Genomic DNA, 13,763 nt, shown 5'->3' on the forward strand with positions numbered 1-13,763 from the left:
AAGACTTTTTTAAAGACCTTTTTAAGACCACTTTAATGAAAATTAAGACCTACATCGCACCCATTATGCGTGTCGTAAAACACCAGATCAAATCCCAATAATGACTATTAATAACAAATGTTTTAATTAAAAATACATTTATTATAAAAAAACTCATTCAACAAAACACTGCAAAGTGATGTTTTTGGTAAATATCAAACATTCATAACAATAAACAGATAAACTAACTTTTCAAATCGTCTTAGTAAAGTTTCTCAGCATTCAAATTGCTTCAACCATTGTTTCAGAGGGGTAGACAGATAGGTAAGAGAGATATAGATAGTAGGGGTGTAACGGTTCACAAAATTCACAGTTCGGTTTAATACGATACTCTTGTGTCACGGTTTGGTACGCTTTCGATACAGCAAAAAGAAATAAATGCCAGAGAATTTTTTTATTATTATTATTATTTTATTTATTAAAACTAACACACTTTGACCAATGATGGAGCTATAATAGACTTTTCTTAGGAGCATAAACAAAACTGCTCCTTGGAAAAAAATTAAATGTAACCTAATATTGTAGTAGTTATAAACAAAGGTCTATTTCTAGTTCAGATTAACATTTGAGGGCAGCAATTGTACCGACGTAATGTTACTTGAAGCCATTATAGCCTACTATTCCTGCCAAACTTCCATGGTTGCAGTTAGTGTTACTACAGTAAATCCATGGTGAATGTTGCAGATCTGTGGACACTGATAGTTCATTCATGGCACAATGTTTCTTCCTGGCTTCCACGCGCTGTTTGATCCGTTAAAAACGGACAAATGTGAATGTTTCTCACTAGATCTCGTAGCGATGTTATTACTTCTGTGGCGAATTAAAATGATTTATTTACTGGATCTCTTATTACCGCTGTGTAGTAACAGTGTCGCTTGATCAAGATCGCTCGCGCTGCACTGGTCCAAACTGATGAGCGGTCCTTCAACCACACAATAACGAGTAGCCCAGTTTCGTTCCGCTTACATTACGTTTGCACATTTGATGTTGGACAATGTTGTGGTCGCGCCGGCGTCTCTTACATTATGAGCGCGCTTGCCACGCGCAACGCGCCTACATTTGAAATAGTGAAATTTTGGTCGGCAGGAAAAATGGTCCAACGAACCGTTCCGTTCTATGATACTTCATCACACCGGCGATATAAGTGAAGTCAAGCTGTTTGTGTTGCCTGGATACAATTTGGGCGGACTGAACCATTTTATGATAATCGAGAGGGGGAGGGGGCCCACGGACGTTTGTGTTTCCTAAACAAATACATTTATTTGACACCAGGAAACACCAAATAGAATAATTTAAAGTTTACTATCAAATATTTTTTTTAGCACCACAATTTTATTGGGGGCTTCTCTGGGCCCCCTCTGTAATGTATTGAAGACAGGAGACCGCATGTGGTTGAACTGAACTCGCTTTACTTGTGTGTTGTTGTTCTAGACAGCTGGTGAAGCAATAGCGCCTCACAGTGTTCACACAATTACACTACAACATGTCACATACATGACATCTCCCTTTTTTTTTCTTTTTTTTTTACATATAACTTGCACACAACATTAAACTTAAGTTACTCTTAGGACTTGATGCTATTCTGCATTACTCCCGGTACCTACTAGGCACTCTGATAGGCCGACCAAATCTTGACAGTCTCTCACTACCCACTCCACGAAATGGACTATTTCTCACAGGTGAACTCTTGGCACTCACAGTAGATGAACAACTTGCACTGGCGTTATTGTTCATATTGTTTTCTTGCTCTGAATTCAGCTCAGAATCTGGTGATGGAAGGGGTAAATCATCCTCAACTTCAGTTTGATGTGAAGAAGGACACACTGTCTCCTTTGTTTTCAGCAAATCTCTTCTATTCCTTCTGAAGATGCGACTTTCTGGTGTTTGAACAATGTAAGATCTTGGTTGTTGAAGTTTGTCGAGAACAACTGCAGGTTGCCATTTGTTATCCTGTCTAATTCTCACTCCTTCTCCTTTCTTCAATTCCGGCAGCTTTCTTGTCCCACGATCAAAGTATTGCTTTTGTTTGACTTGTCTGTGACCCAGTCTGTTACGCACCTGTCTGAAAACCTTGGGCATCAGCAGTTTCTTTGATACTGGAATCTTTGACTTCAGTCTTCTTCCCATGAGTAACTGTGCAGGGGAAAGGCCTATTCCACTCAACGGTGTGTTTCTAAACTCCAGGAGAGCAATGTATGGATCTCTGTTACTGTCTTGTGCTTTTTTCAGCAGATTTTTTATTGTTTGCACTGCCCTCTCTGCCTGACCGTTTGACTGCGGAAATCCAGGACTTGAGGTAGTATGAATGAACTCCCAGCTGGCTGCAAACGCTCGCATTTCAGCACTTACAAACTGACTACCATTATCTGAAAAAAGTTCATCTGGCACTCCATGTCTGGCGAACATTGATTTGAGAACCGCAATGACTGACTTGCTTGTCATATCACTTAATTTAGCGATTTCAGGGTACTTGGAAAAGTAGTCCACAACGAGGAGGTAATCCGCATCTCTGAAGTGAAACAAATCCATTCCAAGCTTTGACCATGCTCTTTCTGGGACAGGATGTGACACAAGTGGCTCTCTGGGATTGCTGTTTCTGTGCATATTGCAGATGTCACACTTGCTGACAACATCTTCGATCTGCTTTGCCATCCCTGGCCAGAACAAGACGTCTCTAGCTCTTTCCTTGCACTTTACGATACCCATGTGTGCTTCATGGATCCTCTCAAGCATTTCATCTCGCATTTTGTTTGGGACTACTAGTTTACCGTTTTTGAATAACAGTCCATCTGTGAAACTCAGTTCCTCTCTAAAAGTCCAGTACTGCTGGATAGGTTTTGGTACTTGGCTTCTTGAGTTTGGCCACCCAGACTGAACCGCTTCTCTGACTAATCTCAGTTCTTCATCCTGTAAAGTCGCTGACTGAAACTGTTCTTTTTTCTCCTCTGAAACAGGTAACTGGTGAAGTATAAAACTCACTTCCATCTCGTCCTCTTCTCTGTTGTCCTGATTGCAATGCTCTTGAAGGTAAGCTCTGCTCAATGCATCTGCAATGTGCAACTCCTTTCCTGGAACATATCTCACCATCAGGCTATACTTTTGCAGTCTCATCATCATTTTTTGAAGTCTGGACGGAGCTTTATAGAGTGGCTTTTTGAAAATGATCTCCAACGGCTTGTGGTCGGACTCAACCTGAATGCAGCGTCCATACAGATATTGGTGAAATTTTTCGCAGCCATGCACAATTGCTAAAAGCTCTTTTTCAATTTGTGCATAGTTTTTTTCACAATCTGTTAGTGCTCTTGAGCCGTACGCTACTGGCTGTCCCTCCTGAAGAATCACAGCTCCTAAACCTTCTGAACTGGCATCCACCGACAAGGTAACTGGCTGGCTCACATCATAAAATTTCAACACTGGTGCTGTACTCACTAGCACTTTCAGTCGATTGAAACTGTCTTGTTGTTTACTCTCCCAGTGCCAGAGTGTTTTTTCTTCCAGCAGCTTCCTGAGAGGTGCAGTCACTTCTGAAAGATTTGGGATGAACTTTGCTAAGTACTGCAACATGCCTAAGAACCTCTGCAGGGCTGCCTTGTCCGCTGGCTCCGGCATCTCAAGAATAGCTCTCACTTTTTCATTGTCAGGTTTCAGTCCATCTTTACTCAGCACATGACCTATGTAGCTGATTTCACTTAGGCCAATCTTGCATTTGTTTCTATTCAATTTCAGGTTTATGCTTCTCAGTTTTTCAAACAACTTCCTCAGTCTGTAGTCATGTGAGTTTTTGTCTTCTCCCCACACCAGAATGTCATCCATTACGTTAACTACTCCTTCCATTCCTTCCAGATGCTGAGACAAACACCTTTGGAACACCTCTGGAGCGGATGAAATCCCAAAAGGAAGTCTTGTAAAACTGTACCTCCCCAAGGGTGTGTTAAATGTACAGAGTTTAGAACTGTCGTCATCCAGACGGATCTGCCAAAATCCCTGATTTGCATCAACCACAGAGAATACTTTGGCTCTGGGCATTTCTGCGACGACTTCCTCAATTGTTTTAAGAGGATAATGTTCCCTTCGTATTGCTCTGTTTAGGTCTTGGGGGTCAATACAGATCCTAATCTTGTTTGGTTTTACTATTGTCACCATACTATTTACCCATTCTGTGGGCTCAGTCTGTTTTTTGATGACACCCATCTCTTCCATGCGTTTCAGTTCTCTTTCAATGTCCTTTTTCAATGCCACTGGAACTTTCCTGGGTGCATGAATCACTGGCCGGACCTCAGGGTTTGTCTGAATCTGGTAGACCCCTGGAACACAACCCAGCCCTGTAAACAAATCTTCATATTCACTCAGAATATCTTTTGATGTGTCTTTTGTTATTTCGTACATCCTTTTTATCACTCCTAAAGCACTGCATGATTCTCTTCCCAGAATTGCACAGGCATTTTGCTCTATGACTTGAAATTCAAGAGTGTACAGCTTGTCTTTGTACTGACATTCAAGGCATTGCTGACCCAAGGGCGACATCTTGTGGCCTGAATATGTCACTAGACTACATCCTGATTTTCTTATGTCATTTCTGTCAATCTTTAATGCATCCAGGTCTCGCACTGATATGACATTACAGTCTGCACCTGTATCTAACTTTACAATCAGCTTCTGGTTGTTTACCTTGAGTGTTTCAGTCCACTGTTGTACTCCAGTTTGCAGCTCTTTCTTTTTCACTTCATCACTGATTTGATACAGTTCAGTCTCCATCTCAATGGTTCCAAGAAACATTTCCTCGTCTTGATTGATTCCATGAACTCTTCTTTGTTTCTCTGTTTGTACACGAGTCATGCACTTCTTTGCATAATGATTCTTTTTGTTGCAGGCTTCCCAGCCAGCAATGACATGTGGGGCCCAGATGAGGGCTTCATGGGCGGCAAATGTGGGCCCCATTATGGGCTTGCACCCGGGATCCACATTGGGGCCAGCCGTGGAAGCCCAGACGTACTAAAAGTGGGACCTGTAAGGGTACTGCATGGGTCTTAATTGGGCAATTCATGTCAGACCCATTTGGGCCCCACCTGCCCGATGGGGTCCAAAGTGGGCTTTGCAACATGGCTACACAGATGGGTTTTAAGTGGGATCTGTAAGGGTCTTATGTGGGTCTTAACTGGGCAATTCATGTCAGACCCATTTGGGGCCCACTGGCTTAAAGGGGTTTAAAATGGGCTTGCACCCGGGATCCACATGGGGGCCAGCCATGGATGCCCAGATGGGTTTTAAGTGGGATCTGTAAGGGTCTTATGTGGGTCTTAACTGGGCAATTCATGACAGACCCATTTGGGGCCCACCAGTCTGAAGGGGTTTAAAGTGGGTTTGCACCCGGGATCCACATGGGGGCCAGCCGTGGATGCCCAGATGGGTTTTAAGTGGGATCTGTAAGGTTCTTATGTGGGTCTTAACTGGGCAATTCATGTCAGACCCATTTGGGGCCCACCTGCTTAAAGGGGTTTAAAGTGGGTTTGCACCCGGGATCCACATGGGGGCCAGCCATGGATGCCCAGGTGGGTTTTAAGTGGGATCTGTAAGGGTCTTATGTGGGTCTTAACTGGGCAATTCATGACAGACCCATTTGGGGCCCACCTGCTTAAAGGGGTTTAAAGTGGGTTTGCACCCGGGATCCACATGGGGGCCAGCCATGGATGCCCAGGTGGGTTTTAAGTGGGATCTGTATGGGTCTTATGTGGGTCTTAACTGGGCAATTCATGTCAGACCCATTTGGGGCCCACCTGCTTAAAGGGGTTTAAAATGGGCTTGCACCCGGGATCCACATGGGGGCCAGCCATGGATGCCCAGGTGGGTTTTAAGTGGGATCTGTAAGGGTCTTATGTGAGTCTTAACTGGGCAATTCATGACAGACCCATTTGGGGCCCACCTGCTTAAAGGGGTTTAAAGTGGGTTTGCACCCGGGATCCACATGGGGGCCAGCCGTGGATGCCCAGGTGGGTTTTAAGTCGGATCTGTAAGGGTCTTATGTGGGTCTTAACTGGGCAATTCATGACAGACCCATTTGGGGCCCACCAGTCTGAAGGGGTTTAAAGTGGGTTTGCACCCGGGATCCACATGGGGGCCAGCCGGATGCCCAGATGGGTTTTAAGTGGGATCTGTAAGGGTCTTATGTGGGTCTTAACTGGGCAATTCATGACAGACCCATTTGGGGCCCACCAGTCTGAAGGGGTTTAAAGTGGGTTTGCACCCGGGATCCACATGGGGGCCAGCCGTGGATGCCCAGATGGGTTTTAAGTGGGATCTGTAAGGGTCTTATGTGGGTCTTAACTGGGTAATTCATGTCAGACCCATTTGGGCCCCACCTGCCTAAAGGGGTTTAAAGTGGGCTTGCACCAGGATTCAACCATGAATGCCCCTATGGGCTTAAAGTGGGCTCTGTAAGGATCTTATGTGGGTCCTAACTGGGCAATTCATGCAAGGCCTATCTAAGCCCAACCATGCCAAATAATTCGTTACATTTATATAGCGCTTTATCTGAGACCTCAAAGCGATTTACATAGAAAGGGGGAATCTCCTCAACCACCACCGATGTGCAGCATCCACCTGGATGATGCGACGGCAGCCATATCGCGCCAGAACGCCCACCACACACCAGCTTATTGGTGGAGAGGAGACAGTGATGAAGCCAAATGGTTTAAAGGAGAACTCCGGTCAATTTTAACATTGACATTTTAACATTTTTTTGTACATTTGGAGTGCTGTCAATACAGAGAACAACGACATTGGTGTTGCCTACACCGTGTTATCCTCTTTTTAAAATTTGCACCCTGTTGACTTCAATGGGGCAAGTTTTAAACCTGCTTTTAGCCTCTTAACATCCTTGATGTGTCATTACAAGTGCACAGCCAATGTGAGTGATTCCTTCAGAGTGAACACGGGTGAATCTGACTGCAGTAGATGTGAAAGATATGAATAAAAATGATGTTATTTAAGCCAGCGCACATACCTGTATTTACATCCTGTTTTCGGTCAAAGTCCATAGTAATCGATTGTCGAGTTCACGCGCATTGGTTTAGTACCTATGATCATGTGCGTGAACTCGACAATTGATTACTATGGACTTTGACCGAAAACAGGATGTAAATACAGGTATGAGCGCTGGCTAAATAAATATCATTTTTATCCATATCTTTCACATCTACTGCAGTCAGATTGACCTGCGTTCACTCTGAAGGAATCACTCACATTGGCTGTGCACTTGTAATGACACATCAAGTATGTTAAGAGGCTAAAAGCAGGTTTAAAACTTGCCCCATTGAAGTCAACAGGGTGCAAATTTTAAAAACAGGATAACACGGTGTAGGCAACACCAATGTCGTTGTTCTCTGTATTGACAGCACTCCAAATGTACAAAAAAATGAGCTCAATGTTAAAATTGACCGTAGTTCTCCTTTAAGGAAACAATCTAAGAAAACGCTTTGAACTGCAAGAAATATATTGTTAAATTGAACAACAAAAATGATCTTTAAAAAACAATTTAAATGTCACAATGTAACGGGTACCGTAGCAACGGCACCGTGGATAACAGATTAATTCCTGTAAAACAGGAGAGAAACGAGGAGACAGTATTATCAGTTTCGAGCTCTCTGCAGTAATTTATTTTCTGAATTTTCCTCAGCAATCACATCTCTATTGTTAAGTATCATTGTATGTTTCACATATAGAGGGTTTTCATGACGCATCATCAATCCGGAAGTCGGCCATTTTGGAGGCACTGAACGTAAACAGTGCCATTGAACTGAACGGACTCGCAAATTTGGCTGATTATTGCTTCTGAAAAATGGTCAAGTTTTGGTCTGTACTCATCGGTCGCACCGAGAAAAAACATTTCTAGTTCTATAGACTGCCGAAAGTTAAAGAGAAGAGTGCAAAAAACTGATGAAAGATGGCGTTTGTGGTTGAGAGAGGCACAGCATCAGCCACATGTGTAAATGAAGCGTTAACTATGGCTAAAATTTTGACGTAAAATAGTTAACTATGGGTACATACACACTGTCAATCCGATTATCTTTGTATCCGATTGGAATATGATCTAAAATGATGTCCACACTGTATTGCAACTGTTCAGAACCGATTTGTGTGTCCACGCAGCTCTTTGACAACACGGCAATGATGTTGCGTTGATGGAGGGGTTTGCATTTGCAATATAAATGTTTTCTTATTTAAATTTTACAATATGGAGATGTGTAGCCGCTGCGCTGGACTACTGCGTCTCGAGCTGCAGAACTGTAGGAGGCTGGTAGGTTACTGTATGCACAACTCTTTTTCCGCGCCGGTTTCAAAATACTTTTCAAAAATAATAATTTTCTGCTTGTCCGGCACTTTGCAACAACACAGCCTTGTTTCGGCAGCGACTTTCAGCATGTTCCCTATAACAACGTCTGATGTTTACATTTTACGTGGCGTGAGAAAGTCACATAAACCACGCGAAAGAGCGTTCAGACTGGTGGATTTCCTGATATGTGATTTGAATAGGATATTAAACCACATATGGATGTAGCTTGAAACGGATTTCATGTGCTTTTTTTTTTGGACTGACAATCTGAACGTAGCCAATGTCAAAATAGAAGTAAGGACTAGTTGGAGAAGCTAGCTCGTTCAGATCTTTACCACATATTACCTTAAGTTTGTCAAAATGTTGAGCTCTTTCCTGCTTTAAGTCCTTCTCTATATGATTTCGCAGCTTCCATGTGTTGTTCCCGTGGTTTAGACATCAGAAATTAGTGTAACAATGTGTTCAGTAGTACATAAACAGTGCAATCCATGCTGTTGTTTACATCCGAGTACCTCCAATATGGCCGCGCATCCGGGTAACTGACCAAATCGTGACGTAGGTGAAAACCCTCTATTACATGTCCAGTGTCTTTTTAACATTACAATTAATTTTCAGTGTCCATGTCAATGCAAAATCCATATTAAAATAAACCTCTTTCCACCAAATGCATGTTCACTTACTCTTCATGCTTGTATTTTATACTATTTATCAAAATGAAATGTAAAGACAATGGTAATATTCACCAGCTTTTTTTTAGATACTTAGAATCTTCCATTCACAGTATTTTATCAGTATCATGTTATTACAGTACTGCAAAATCATGCTCAGAACTCATAAAGTGCTTAAAGTGTAACTTTTAACCTCATTTTAAACTGTAAACATTTTTGTATAAACTCATTGAGCAAAAAAACATTTCCAACAGATGGTGGGAAACTGACATACAGTGAGCTAAACATCTGTTAACATTACAAGCTCAAAAAAATATCATATACACGGGGAAAGTGTGCGTTGAGCTGACTTGCTCTCTAGTAATGTCTCTCGACCGTTACTCTGTAGGACTTTGCCCTCTCGTTTCAACTCATTTCAAACTAAATCAAAAACAGACCCTAACGAAACTCATTTCACTAAAAACAGTTCACTCATATCTCACATACATTCCAGCATAGATAAATGCTACTTCTGGGGTGTTTTTATACATTTACCCAGCTGTAAAACAGGAGAGAAACGAGGAGACAGTGTTATCAGTTTCGAGCTCTCTGCAGTAATGAAAAACCCGCGCAACTCACGCAGCTACAGTAACTCGTCACTCTACACTGCCCCTACTGGCCTGGAGCAAACACTACACAATTCACTTTAAGTCACGAAAATTCACATTAAAAATAAAACAATTGGGATACTTGTTTTTTTTTTTAAATACAATCACTTGTTTCAAATAAAAGACAATAATTGTGAATATTCTTAAAACACAAATACAACACTTTTGTGGTCGTCACAACAATATACCGGTAAACAAATCAAAAATATATTTAAATTTAAAAGAAATCTCTGAAAAAAAAACAGCTCTCCAAAAAATACATTAATACAAAATTGTTACATCGAACAACAAACATAACCTTTAAAAAACAATTCAAATGTCACAACATACCGGTAAATAAATCAAAAATATATTTTTATATATATTATCCCAGTTCAAACCCATGCCCACTTTGCCCATAAATGTACCATGCAGGATGTAGAAAAGGAACTGTATTGCACTAATTACTAATACGATGCCAACCGTTTCAGAGAGTCGATTACCACATTTTGATGTCCAATGACTACGAGAGTAATGAAGAGCAGACAGAATTACTATGTTGTTCTATTTTACTTTAAGAATGTTGGATAACAAGTCAAATACAATGTGTAAATATTCACAGTCAAAAAAATCACATAAATGTAAAAGAAAATGTACATATGAAGAGCGTAGGCCTACGCACAATAATAAACAAATAAACAATGAATTATTTCAACAAAGTTGAATTTCAAGGATACAGCTGGTCTGTGATTCGGCAGTGAAACAATGATTATAAGAGTCCGTGTTAGTCTCTTCGAAATGTAAATTATCAGTGATGTGAAGCTGTCGTCTCAGACCTTCCGATGAATGGTGAATCCTCTGCGACAATAAATGCAAGTAGACCTAGGATGTGTATCACTCGATGTATGACTCTCAAATGTGGTTCTACAATCAACAAATAATGTAATCAGTAACAGAAAACTGTATAGATATGCAATTAACACGGCAGAACTGCTGAGACGTTACAAGTATATAATGGCTGATCACGTATGCCGCTATTAACATAATATCTCACACGATCAGGTAACCACACTCTCATATAACAAAATATAATGTAGCAGCCGTACATCAAACTGAACAGTGAATAAGTGACACAATAATAATAAAATGAATACTCAAAATGTAACTCACAATCTTCAATGACGCACATTCGAGAATCGTCACCATGGAAACTTCAGCACGAAGTTAATACCATCTGCTGCCAATGAAGACCACAAATATTCTTTCCTGCAGTTCACAAAGTGAAGGCGCTGCAGAAAGAGATTTTAATCGATCTTATTTTCTGCCTTTCAGGGAAGATTGCAGGACTTCAACTTTCCCTCAGGATCCAAACCGAAACAATGATCCGCTCTCTCGCGCGCGCTCAGCTTAAGCCACGCCTCCTCACATTCAAATCAATGACCAACATAATAGCTGCACAGCCCTTGTAATAAATGAACATAAACTGAACATGGGCTTTTTTACAGCCGCCCCCAAATTTGGTAGACAAATTTGCCCGTAGTAAATCTACTACTGTGTATAATCTGAGCCCTGCGGTAAACCGGGTAATCTAATCAATCGGGCAACTGGTCGAGTGTAAGTATGATCTTTCACTTTAACAACAGCAGTTCTAACTCTACCATCAGAGCTAGGAATGATGGATGAAACTGTACCCACTCGCCAGAGCGCTCTCGGTAACTGCTCGTCAGCTATAAGGACTACAGTTCCAACTGTAATGTTCTCCCTCTCTCGATTCCATTTCTGACGTGACTGTAAAGTAGGCAGAAAGTCATGCACGAAATGCTTCCAGAAGTGATCACTGAGAATCTGGCTGTGTCTCCACCTCTTCCGGCTGAGCAGATCAGACTCAGGATAGACCACCTGAGGTAATGAGGAGTCAGGCCGCCCCATCAGCAATGAATTCGGAGTCACAGGATCTGGATCGGCCACATCACTGGAGACATACCCCAAAGGTCTTGAATTTAAGATACCTTCAACCTCTACTAATACTGTCCTCAAAACCTCTTCAGTGACAATCTGAGCGCCCAGTGTGGTCCGTAGGGCTGTTTTCACAGACCTCACTTCTCTTTCCCAGGAGCCCCCAAAGTGAGGAGCACTGGGAGGATTAAAGCGAAACCTGATCTGTTCTTTGGCTAGTTGTTCTCTGAGAGTGGGTTGTATCTGACTGAAAACTTCTTCCAATTCACGACTCCCACCTTTGAAATTGGTTCCCTGGTCAGATAAAAGTTCGTAGGGCTTCCCCCTACGTGAAATAAAGCGTCTGAGGGACAACAAGAATGAATCAGTGTCCATATGATCAAGTAGATCAAGGTGAACCGCTCGAGTGGTGAGACATTTATAGAGAATACCCCACCTTTTCTCTGTGCGACGACCCACCTTTATTGTAAAGGGACCAAAACAATCAACCCCAGTGGAATAAAAGGGAGGTTTGAATAACCTAAGGCTGGAAGGTGGAATGTCTGCCATCCTTGGAATTTCTGGTTGAGCCCTCCACTTTTGGCACTCAGGGCAGTAACGCTGATGTTTCTTAACTGCCTCTCTCCCTCGTAAAATCCAGAACTTCCGTCGTAGTTCGCCGAACACCCGTCCAGGACCAGGGTGAAGTAGTTGAGTGTCATAGTGCTTAATGAGGAGTTTCACCACTGGATGAGTCGGAGATAAAACCACAGGATGTAGAACGTCTTTGGCCAAGCTGTCACATCTTCTAAGTCTGCCACCCACTCTGATCAGGTTGGAATCTTTGTCATACTCAGGTGCAAGACCTATCAGCCGACTGCTGGTTGGGAGTGTCTTTTCTTCCTTGAGCAAGGCAAAATCTTCAGGGAAGTCTTGCATTTGACAATGCCTAAGAAGAGTCAATTCTGCATCATGGAATTCATCTGCATCTGGTGGTTCTCTACTGCCAGCCGCCCCATGCAGGGACTGCACTGTGGCTTCTAATAGCTCTTGATAGCTATTGAATTGATGGTAGTCTGGAAGGTCAGGTGTTGCAGACTCATTAAGCAATCCACTGAATACAGGTCTCTTAAGCTCCTGACTATCATCAAGGGTTTGACCTTCAGGTGCCTTTGGCCAATTGCAGCTAGATTGCATCAAGAAGGCTGGACCCTTCCTCCAGCGAGTGTCTTGAGCCAGTTGAGTCAATGCCAAACCACGTGTGATGTCATCAGCAGGATTAGTTGACGAATCAACGTAGCGCCAGGATTTTGGATCAGACAACTCTTGTATTTCACAGACTCTGACTCCAACAAATACTTTGTACCTGCAAGAATCAGATTGCAGCCACGTGAGGACTGTGGTAGAATCAGACCAATACACAACGTTGTGGATGTCTAAAGTCAGCTCTTTCTTCAATACAGCACCCAGCTGTGCTCCTGTCATTGCAGCACAAAGTTCTAAGCGTGCGATGGAGAGCTGCTTCTTTGGAGCGACTCTGGATCTTGCGGCCAAAAAGGCTACCTCAATATTGTTCTGATCGTCCTCGGTACTTAAGTACGCAACAGAGCCATAAGCTCTCTCAGAAGCATCGCAGAATACATGAATACTGCGGCTCTTGACTGCATTCTGTGTGCTGGAGCTGTAGCATCTGGGCTGAGAGATCTCTGATAGCTGAGGGAGCTCATTCTCCCATTGCTGCCAAGCAGTCAGTAATTCAGCAGGGAGGCAAGGGTCATCCCAGCCTCGTTTCTTGCCCCAGAGCAATTGCACAATGATCTTAGCCCTTGTAGTGAAAGGAATCAGATACCCAAGGGGATCATACTGCTTTGCGAGTGTGCGGTAAATCTTACGCATGGTGGTTTCACCTTCCTCTTTCTGGTATGGTTTGTAGCCCAAAGTATCAGATTTGCAGTGCCATATCAGTCCGAGGGTACGCTCTTGAGGATTGGCTGTTTCTTGGTTAATCCAGATCTCACTGCTCTTTGATTGTAGCTCAGACGGAAAGTGGTTAATGACCGTAGGAACATTACTGGCCCATTGTCGCAACTCAAATCCACCCTCCATTAGTTGGTGCTGTAATCTGTGTACTAGTTTCTTGGCCTGTTCTTCATTTGGTACACTTTT

The 13,763-nt window shown here is 42.5% G+C and overlaps 1 protein-coding gene across 1 annotated transcript in view; it reads left to right on the forward strand.

The window, feature by feature from the left end:
• Positions 1-13,763, forward strand: part of LOC311287137 (galactose-specific lectin nattectin-like) — a 127,712-nt gene that overhangs the window by 70,987 nt on the left and 42,962 nt on the right. The gene's annotated exons all lie outside the window — the stretch shown is intronic.

This window comes from Rutilus rutilus (genome assembly GCF_951802725.1).
Source record: "Rutilus rutilus genome assembly, chromosome: 1".
NCBI lineage: Eukaryota > Metazoa > Chordata > Actinopteri > Cypriniformes > Leuciscidae > Rutilus > Rutilus rutilus.